Below are 9,751 nucleotides of genomic sequence, written 5' to 3'. Positions count from 1 at the left end.
GTGTCTATGTGCAATGCTGAGTATAAAGCTATGACTATGCCAAGTAGCCCAGTTTAATGGGCAACGACGGCCCGTAATATTCAAAAATATACGCGATGTCACCTGCCGAAGCTGCTTGTAATAACAGCCAGGCTAAGGCACAATCTGGTTGCTGACTATGATGTCCCAGCTATACTTAATGGACTAACTTAACGGACCAACGGCGGTCCTTCATATCAATACGTCGTTCACCTGCCAACACCCCATACCTGAAAAACACAACCACCTTTAAAAATAATGTTTCTCTTTATTGGTCGCATCAATACAAACATGATGTGTGTTCAATCCAGTTTCCAGTTTTTCAATCGATAGTGTTTCTGGAAAAATTGTGTAACGAAGTACGACTCGTACACACCTTCCGTGATATCGTTTAAAACACAAATAAGCAAAGTTATAACGGCTACATCACCAAGTGCCTAATAAATCCCCTTGTCTAAAATTACCAGTCGGTGTCTGCGCTGAACCTGGAGACTCGCTGTTATAAAAGAAAACTCACTATTTGCTCAATCAGTCAAATTAGCGATCACGAGGGAGCTTTATGTACAGTGATGGTTCGATAGCGGGACTCGGTAATCGTTATTGGGCGCGGCGAAGTTAAAGCTAAAGAGGAATGTTTAGTTGTCAGTCGTGGGACCAAGTGGTGTGGTTTTGAGCCCTAAGGTCCAAGGGCCTCAAGCGTGCATCCTTGGATGCAGCCGTAGCGAAGGTTTAGTGAGTGGGCCGGTGCCTGGTGTCAAATCCGCTCGTTTAGAGCACTAAATTTCAACTTCACCCGATTTCTACTTGTCAATACCGATACAATACAGCCTAATAAAATCGACGGCTTGGTTTTTCTTATCGAAAGTCGCAACCATCAGTTACTCAACTACATTGGCAATCCAGCCAACAGGCAGTACCATTTTGTGCTTCATCCAACTCATCGTTCATGTTGAAGTATTGCAACCCATCTTCACTTCTGAAATTATTTCGACTATATTTGAATAAATGAGCTTGTAAGATAGACAAACTGATGCAATCCGGATACGAAGATGATTTAGCTGGAGACTGCAAGGACATATTCTTTAGTGGAAATCCCCGGTGCACAACTGAAAATTGCTATGTAACTGTCACCCTACGGAGTTGCGGACACAGCCCCACAGGAGCTATGGCTTTGAGACAGCCGTTGGCAAATACCTGAAAACGCCTTGGTTTTGCCTCTTAAACAAGCAAGGTCTCAGCCATCCAACAGAACAGCCCGTACTGCAGCTTGATACACACGCTACTTGATATTCACCGATGTCCCGCCTTGACATCATAGGTGCTTCAAATTAGCAAACGCGACCCGGGCATTGCAGGTTCGTGCATTGACCTCACCTGTCACTACATTCAAAACTAATACAACTTCGAATGTATGTAAAACCCCTCACCACACTACCTCTCCAACCGGATCAGAAAAATACCTGCATTCTCACATAAGCTTTGTTCTACCTCTAAAGATTTCCTCGGCCAACCAAAAATATCCTCCTCACTGAATTGCACATCCAAGCCAAATCATCTCAAAAATGACGTCCGTTACGAGGCTGCCAGAAACCTAAGTATTTCGGTGCAATGATGGCATGGCACTGCTATCCCCAGTTTGATAGCACACCAACAACCACGCACTTTCCGCTCTTGACTTTACCCTATCGGCCACTTGATCCATTACATGCAACTTCGAACAAACTCACTTTTTGTTCTGACTGTGATCTTCTGATCATGCCTGACGGCACGCAACTAACCTATTGGAATAAACGTTGTTATGATAACTTGACACTCTGGGTACAAAGTGCACACCAAATGACAACATAATTATCATCATCACTGATAGAGGAGCAAGATATGCTAACAGAGACCCACCAACTACACATGCAAAGTTCTACGCCTCTCTTTTGTCTGTGACAGCTCCATTCTGGAGTCAACTCATCGCTCATTACTGATAGAGGAGCAAGATGTGCTAACAGAGACTCACCAACTACACATGAAATGACACCTCAAACGCAACTGTTTTTGCAAAGTTCTACGCCTATCTTTTGTCTGGGACAGCTCCATTCTGGAGTCAACTCATCGCAAAAACACGCAACAACACCAAATATCTCTGATCTCATACCTCTGTAAGCTCTGAGCTACCTTAGTTGCGTACAGTCTAGTGAATTCAAGCCCATCATAATCACACACACTAACTCCAGTTCGCGTCAGCCACATACCTGAATATCGATTATCGCTTTTAAACCGGGCAGTGTCGTACCATTAAAGAAGTTGGGAATTGTGATAACTTTTGACTGTCTACTATTTTGGGAGGCATTCTAAATCACATCACAGTGCCTTCTAGCAAACATTTCGGACATTTACCCTATTTTGGGTCCCAAATATAGGTATGTCTGTCTTATTACCCTGCTCGAGTGGCAGCAATGAACCACCACAAACTCCCGATAGACCAAAGAGTCCTCTAACTACAATTATCCCCATAAACGGCTCACCCAAGATGTTCATGTACGGGGCTATCCACGAGCCGAAGTATGGCGTCGCGATGACGGTACCGCGAATAACATACCCTAGTCTGATGGCTTGCTCGTAGTTCACCTTATCTCTAATATAATATTATCGTTTTATCATTCGTTTTTGGAGAGCATGGTCACAAACATAAAAAGTGAATGCAAGCGACGAATGCGAAAGGGTAACGGGAGAATATGATGGAACAGAGAGAAACGTCTCATTCGAATTCGTGTCACCAACAGTTCCAGTCAGATGAAATGAATCCCAACATACATAAACATTTTTATGTGAAAATACGAGTCTAAAGACCAAAAACCGAAGAAAGGACAAACAATGCCGAATGCTCTTCAAGGCTTGGTGAGCGCTGGCGCAATCAAGGCTCACAAATCGGGCACAAGGCTAGAGCGTTAACTACAAGACCGGTTTAGTCCGTGTAATATGTGCGAGGACTTGAAGGCAGTGGCCATCACAATGTGCCGTCTGTTTGTTCACTCACAAATCCAGTGGTTCAACCAACTGTACTATCGGTGGCACGGTATATCGAAGAGGTCAAGCCTTGCATTAAGCCATATCTAATGTATGCTAACCATCACAAAAAGCTTACTAGCTGTGACAAATTCTTTGGCTCTGGTAGGTAGCATGCCGCAACCATAGCAGGCTTTTCATATCCAGGTCCTTGATGGCTTGGCAATTCGAGTTTGCGACGATGTTATAGGCGCGCTTATTGTCTACATAAGAAGGAACGAGCTATTCCACGAAATTTTTAACCGTTTCTATAGAGACAATACTCAGCCACCGACAGCCATTAAATACAAATTCCGCGCCCGCAACGCGCTCGGAGTTCTTTTAAGCAACTTTTAATAAAACGGCGGCCGCGTGGGGAGAGCTTAAGGGCCCAGATAACTACCATCAAATGCTAAAACATCATGTTAAAGTTTTCCTTTTTCGAACCGCGGTTACAGAGAAATTTTGGGTGTGCTTCTGGGACACGGCTCACTTTTGCTCGCTGTGACTCCGGCCATTTACCCACCCGTCCAAGGGCACTCGTGGCCAGCAATGGTTTTCCAGTTTTAGTTCATGTCAGCCGACTGAGTCTTTGAATTAGTCAAACCTCATGCTCATTGTTTGGAAAAACCTGTTATTATTATTTCATCGAATACTTCCCACTGTTTATGTCATTGTCCTCTTCTCGCGTAATCCCCACTATCCGTAAATCCCCCAGCCATGTCCCATTCTAACCGTAAACGCATGACCATACCAAATGGTATGCCGCCCACAGGTTGGGAATAAACATTATTATTATCATTATTATTACTATTATTGACGCCTAACACTCCACTGGTATTCTCATCACTCATTAGCTTTGATGCTGGTGACTGTTTCATGGCCGAAGTGGACCTAGGTCAGAATTCCGCCGCTTTTGCACAATGAGCCGGCCGCGAGTGTTTCTTTTTTTCACGCTTCCTCCATTTTTACAGGCGGGATGCTGGCAAAAAAGCGTCCTCCGCCAAGAAGTTTCTCGTGAGATGCATTCAAAGCTGATGAGTCTTCCGTTCGGGTTTAACAATTTCGGTGGACATTCAAACTGTGTTTTCCACAAAGTCGACAATTTCCTGTATGGATCGCGGGCTAGATTGTTCGTTGTCACAACCTGCCTCTTCCAAGGAACCTTCACATCGGAGCCCACAATGTAAGCGGCACCAGTGAGTCTCTGCGGTTTTACTGCACACTCTGAGTTTGAGGTCCCTGCTAATATTCATCCGCATCGCTAATCCCTCCACATCATCGTCCCTCGTTCAGCCTTTCGTATCCCTGGATATAAGCCCATCAGTCCAAGGCCACGGGGCCTCAGCGGTGGTTTCAGGTGACGACCCCTAGGCGCACACCTAAAATTTATCTGAAGCCGCAGTTTGAAGGAAGGAATCATCAACATAAAGTTTTAGTATTTGAAGGTATATATTTGGGCCCTCAAAATCTCCACACGCTGCCGCATTTTCAAAAAAAGTTGTTTAAACGAACTTGGAGTCCACTGTGGGCGCGGAACTCGAATTTTTGTGGTTTCTGGTGGCTCCGCGCATTATGTCTCACCCACAAGTTAGGAATAAATATTATTGTTACTATTTTGTAGAAAAGCTGGTTACTTCAATTGTTTTCTTCTACATTAGATCCTGAAATACTCTCAGGAATACGTAGATAGTAATCACAATATTTACATCCTCGCAAACTCGAAATGGAGCGGCCATTCGCAACCTCAATTTTGAAAAATTCTATCGTTGAGGCAATCTTTTAGTCAAATTCAGGGAATTTGACGCAGCTAGTAAGTGTTTTGTCTTTTTAATATGGTCAGCACATATTATCTGGCGCAAGGCAATGTTTGATCTTCAACGATATGGATATCCATCCATAGTCCTGTTGAGTGAACTGCTGTGTTTATGGGTGGAACAAGCAGAAAGCACAATAAGGTGGCCACTTCTTTCAAGTTCTTGTACAAATTAAACGGACTGAGACGGTCTCGTGGGTGCACGTAAAACGCTTACCCGTGAAATATTGGGGATGTGGTGAACTGGAAGCACAATAAGGTGGCAACTTCTTTCAAGTTCTTGTACAAATTAAATGGACTGAGACGGTCTCGTGGGTGCACATAACACGCTTGCCCGTGAAATATTGGGGATGTGGTGAACTGCGGGCAAGCCATCAGACTGGTTACGGTGGTCGCGGTACCGTCACCGCCACGCCGTACTTGTGTTTGTGGATAGACCCGTCTATGAACATCTCGGATAAACAATTCGGAGTTGTAATTGTAGTTAAGACATGTTTGGGTTGATTGGGGGTTTGAAGTGGTTTATTGCCGCCATTCAAACAAGGCAATAAGACAGTCGTGTCTATATTGGGGCTCCAAATAAAAAAGTGTATAAAAGTCTGCTAGGAAGCACTCTGACGCGAGTGAGAATGCCACCATAAATAACATACATTCAACACTTGTCACAATTCCTAACTAATTCAGTGGGGTGCCACTGCGTGATTTCAAGAACGGAAATCAATATTTAGGTGCAGATATTATGTATGCGGTCGACGCGAACTGGTATGGGCATATGTGACTACGAGGGACGTGCATTGGCTAGAATGTGCGCAACCAAGATAGCTTTGAGCTTGCACAGACCTAAAATCAAATGTACTTGGTGGTGTTGCATGTTCGTGCGATGAATTGACCCCAGAATGAAGCCCTCACAGCCAAAAGGAAAGCCTGCATCTTTGAATAACCAGTTGTCTCTTATGCCTTACATCGCGAGTATTTGGTGAGTTCCTGTTAGCATTTTTCGCTCTTTTAGCACTGGATTTTTCGATTCATAAGATGATTCCTCGGGATATATACCACAACCAGGAAAACTCAGGCCATAAAAGACAAACGTTTAACAAAAGTTGCTTCAATTTTATTTTTCATTTCGTCACTAAGGGCGGATAATGAGGTTAATCATGCGGAAGCAGTATCTTTAGGGAGATGGCACGCATTTGAAGTGAAAGCTGTCAGTAGTGCAGTTTTTGCATCGTCGCGGACAGGAGGTGCGGAAAGGGCGGACGTGCTACAGAAAGATATAAAGGGCTCCAAAGGCTTCCGCGCACAAAACTGTGTCTGTCAAGGACGTGCCCTCTCCAGTTCATGATCGAGGAGATAATGGGACGAACGCTGAAATATCTTCCGAACCTGGTTTTCAAATATCATACGGCAAAAATCTTGTCAATCTAGAGTATGCAGACTTCGTTCTCAGCTTTGAAGAATAGGAAAATGCGCAGGTGCTTTTGGATAAACTGACCAAAGTCATCCCGTCCTCTGGCATGCACTTTGTATCCACACAGTGTCAGGGTGTCATAATGATGGTTATTCCAGCTGGTGGCATTATCATAAGGTTAGTCAGAATAATGCGTGAGGATAAACTGACAAAGTCATCCCGTCCTCTGGCATGCACTTTGTACCCACACAGTGTCAGGGTGTCATAATGATGGTTATTCCAGCTGGTGGCATTATCATAAGGTTAGTCAGAATAATGCGTGAGTTGTTTGTAGTTGTAGGTAATCGAACAAGTGGGCGATAGAGTAGAGGAAAGAAAAGGAAGGAGATGTTCGCGGATGCGCTATCAAACTGGATATAGAAGGGTTTGCCATGGCTGCACTGAAATACCACGGTTTCTGGATAGCCCCATAGTGGACGTCATTTTTGACGTGATTAGTCTGGGATGTGCAATTCTGTGAGGATGGAGATATTTTGGTTGGCCGGGGGAATCCTCAGAGGTAGAACAAAGCTTTTGTGAGGTCGCAGGTATCTTTGTGGTCCGGTTGAAGACTGCTGTAGGTGTAAACCGCAAGCCGAGTGGAGTGGATAACAAACAAAGAGGGAGTTTGAAGCAGGTATTGCCGAAGGTCTAAGCTTGTGAAGACGAGGAAATGGGATGAGATCGATAAAACCTGGTGAGATCGGGGAGACATCCGATAGGATAGAGTGCACTCAGTTCAATTTCAATTTATCATCTATAAACCATGTGCCATAGGCACACTGATCCCTGCTGCTACAGTTTCGATCACCGGAAAACGAGAATTGAAGCAAACACCCAGGCCTTGGAGGCGATGGCACGTTCAATTCATTCGGGAGTTGGGTGGTTTTGCATTGAAGGCGATAGCTATGATGCACGAAAGTTGGGTAGTTTTGCATTGAAGGCGATAGCTGTGACGCACGAGCGCCACTGACTGTGTGATTAGGGCATTTCAGCCAATGTCATTAAATATTAGCGATGTGATTCAGAAGGTCCTCATCCAGGGAGGAGGCAGTTGCCGACTCGACTAAGTTTACTGGTTAACGTTTTTAACTCCGTTGCCAAATCACATACTGCCCGCTTCTCGGTCCCTTTCACTCGGCACAGCGCTGAGCGAAAGGAGCTCTGTGAAGCAGACAGTCCTCTGCCATAAATAGTACGTGTCTCAGCCAGTACAACCAAGAGGCGTGAGTAATTCACTTATCATGGAAGAGTTCCTTCTTCACAAAACCATCCGGCGTGCCTCAGTATTACTACTCTGGTGTCCCTACCAGACCTGACCAGTGCTGCGGAGACACCGATACTCAACCACAGACATCTTTCACACAGCGCAATATTAGAGATAAAAGTTGAGGGTTACCACAACTACTTTGGTCGGGTACATCTGTACTTGGCAGACTAGTGGCCACGTACACATTGACTTTGCTAATATGTGCCATTATAGTACAAGAGATTTAGAGCAAATCGATACAAACACACACAGTGGTAGTGTGGTGCAGCGTTTTATATACATTTGAGGTTGTATTAGTTTTTATTGTAGTTTGTCAGATGAGGTTAATGCACGAACCTGCAAGGCTCGGGCTGATTTGAAACATCTATGGCATCAACGCTGTATATCCGTGAATATCGAGTAGCGTGTGTATCAGGCTGCAGTATTGGTTGTTCTGTTTTAAGTGATATCGCGGAAGACGTATTTGAGTCGTAATTGATTGTACATGTTTTCGAAAAACCGTTGAGTAAAAAAATGAGAACCGGATTGAGCACATATCGTGTTTGTGCTGTTGCAACCGATAAACAGAAACATGGCCTTTGAAGGTGCTTGTGTATTTTTAGGCATGGGGTTGGCAGGCGGACAATGTATGGATATGAAGGACTACCATTGTTGATTGGGTTCATATATTATGTATAGTTTGGGCATGAAGGTTAGCTAGACGCATGTGCACGGGTCCGGTAGTTACTATAAATAGCCTCGGTAGGTGACATCGAGTAAAGGTATGGGTATGACGGGCCGCCGTTGGCCATTGGACTGGGCTACCGGGAATTTTCGAGGCCTCAAACTCGGCATTGCGCATAGTCACAGGCCTAGCAATAACGATAAGAAGCCAAGGTAGACGTTTTCGACTACAATTACGAATATGACGGGCTGTCGTTGGCCGTTAGATTAGGACATGCGCATGGCTGGGGACTCATTTTTATTGGCCCGCATAGATACTGGTCTGGTGTTCACTATAGATAGCAGATATAAGCGAGGGCGCACACAGTTATGGGCTTGACGGGCCATCGTTGGCAGTAAGATTACAACACCTTGCATAGTCGAGGCCTAATTATCAAGTTCGCTTACAGGCATTGGCCCAGCAGTTTTAAAATTAGGTAAGGTAGGCGGTACCGAGTACAGTTATGAGCACGACGTCCGTCGCTCACCGTTGAATTAGTTTTGTATGCACAAATACTGGTCCGGTTTTCATAATAAATACCGAAAGTAAACGACAACGCGTAAAACTACGAGTATGACGGACTAGGTTGGATAAGGCTACCGGTTGCTCAGCGCAGCACGTTTACACGGGCTTACCAGGTACGATAGGTAGCCAAGTAAGACGACATGGAGTAGCGCAACGCGTACGACGGGCTGTCAGATTAGGCTATTACGCATAGTTGAGGCCCTATTTTTAAATGCCCACATGGATGTCGGCCTGGTGTTTACTATAGGTAGCAAAGATAAAATGCATCGCACATGGTTATGGATATGAAGGACCGTCGTTGGTTATTGGATTAAGTTACTGTGCATAGGTGGGACTTCATAATCAACGCCGCACATAGACGCGAACAGTTACAATTAGTATTCGAGACGAGTCACGATGCGAGGAGTCATGAGCATGAAGGACCATCGTTGATCAGTGGATTAGACTGCCGTGCACAGGTGAGGCCTCATAATCAGCCTTACATGGGCCATAGATGCGGACACGGCAGTTACGATAAACAGTCGAGATGAGGGACAACGACCATCGTTATCAGGGTGGGCGTTGTATCTCTAATGGGAATGATACCACTGCGTTGGTAATTTACCTGCAGCTAAATCATGCCGACGGGTTATTTATGCATATCGGAGAGAAAGGATCATTCACAGAAATGGTCATTGTATCGCCATTGCAATTGTACTTAATGGAAGCTGAGCTCCAAGGGAAAATGCGTTGTGACGACGTTTGTTGAAAAAATGATCTCATTTGTTGAATCTGAGGAGTGTAAAGCAAAAACGTCAATGATTGATTTTTCTGGGTGGAATTTGCGTTAGATATTCTGCAGAAGCTGTTTTATTATTAATCAATACCGAAGAACGCCAAAATATGCTAAAGTGGGATCTCGCGCTTGATCTTGTTAAAAACCAAACAACAAAATGC

The sequence above is a fragment of the Opisthorchis viverrini genome (genome assembly GCF_000715545.1).
Source record: "Opisthorchis viverrini unplaced genomic scaffold opera_v5_190, whole genome shotgun sequence".
NCBI lineage: Eukaryota > Metazoa > Platyhelminthes > Trematoda > Opisthorchiida > Opisthorchiidae > Opisthorchis > Opisthorchis viverrini.
Note: the sequence above shows the minus strand (reverse complement) of the source record.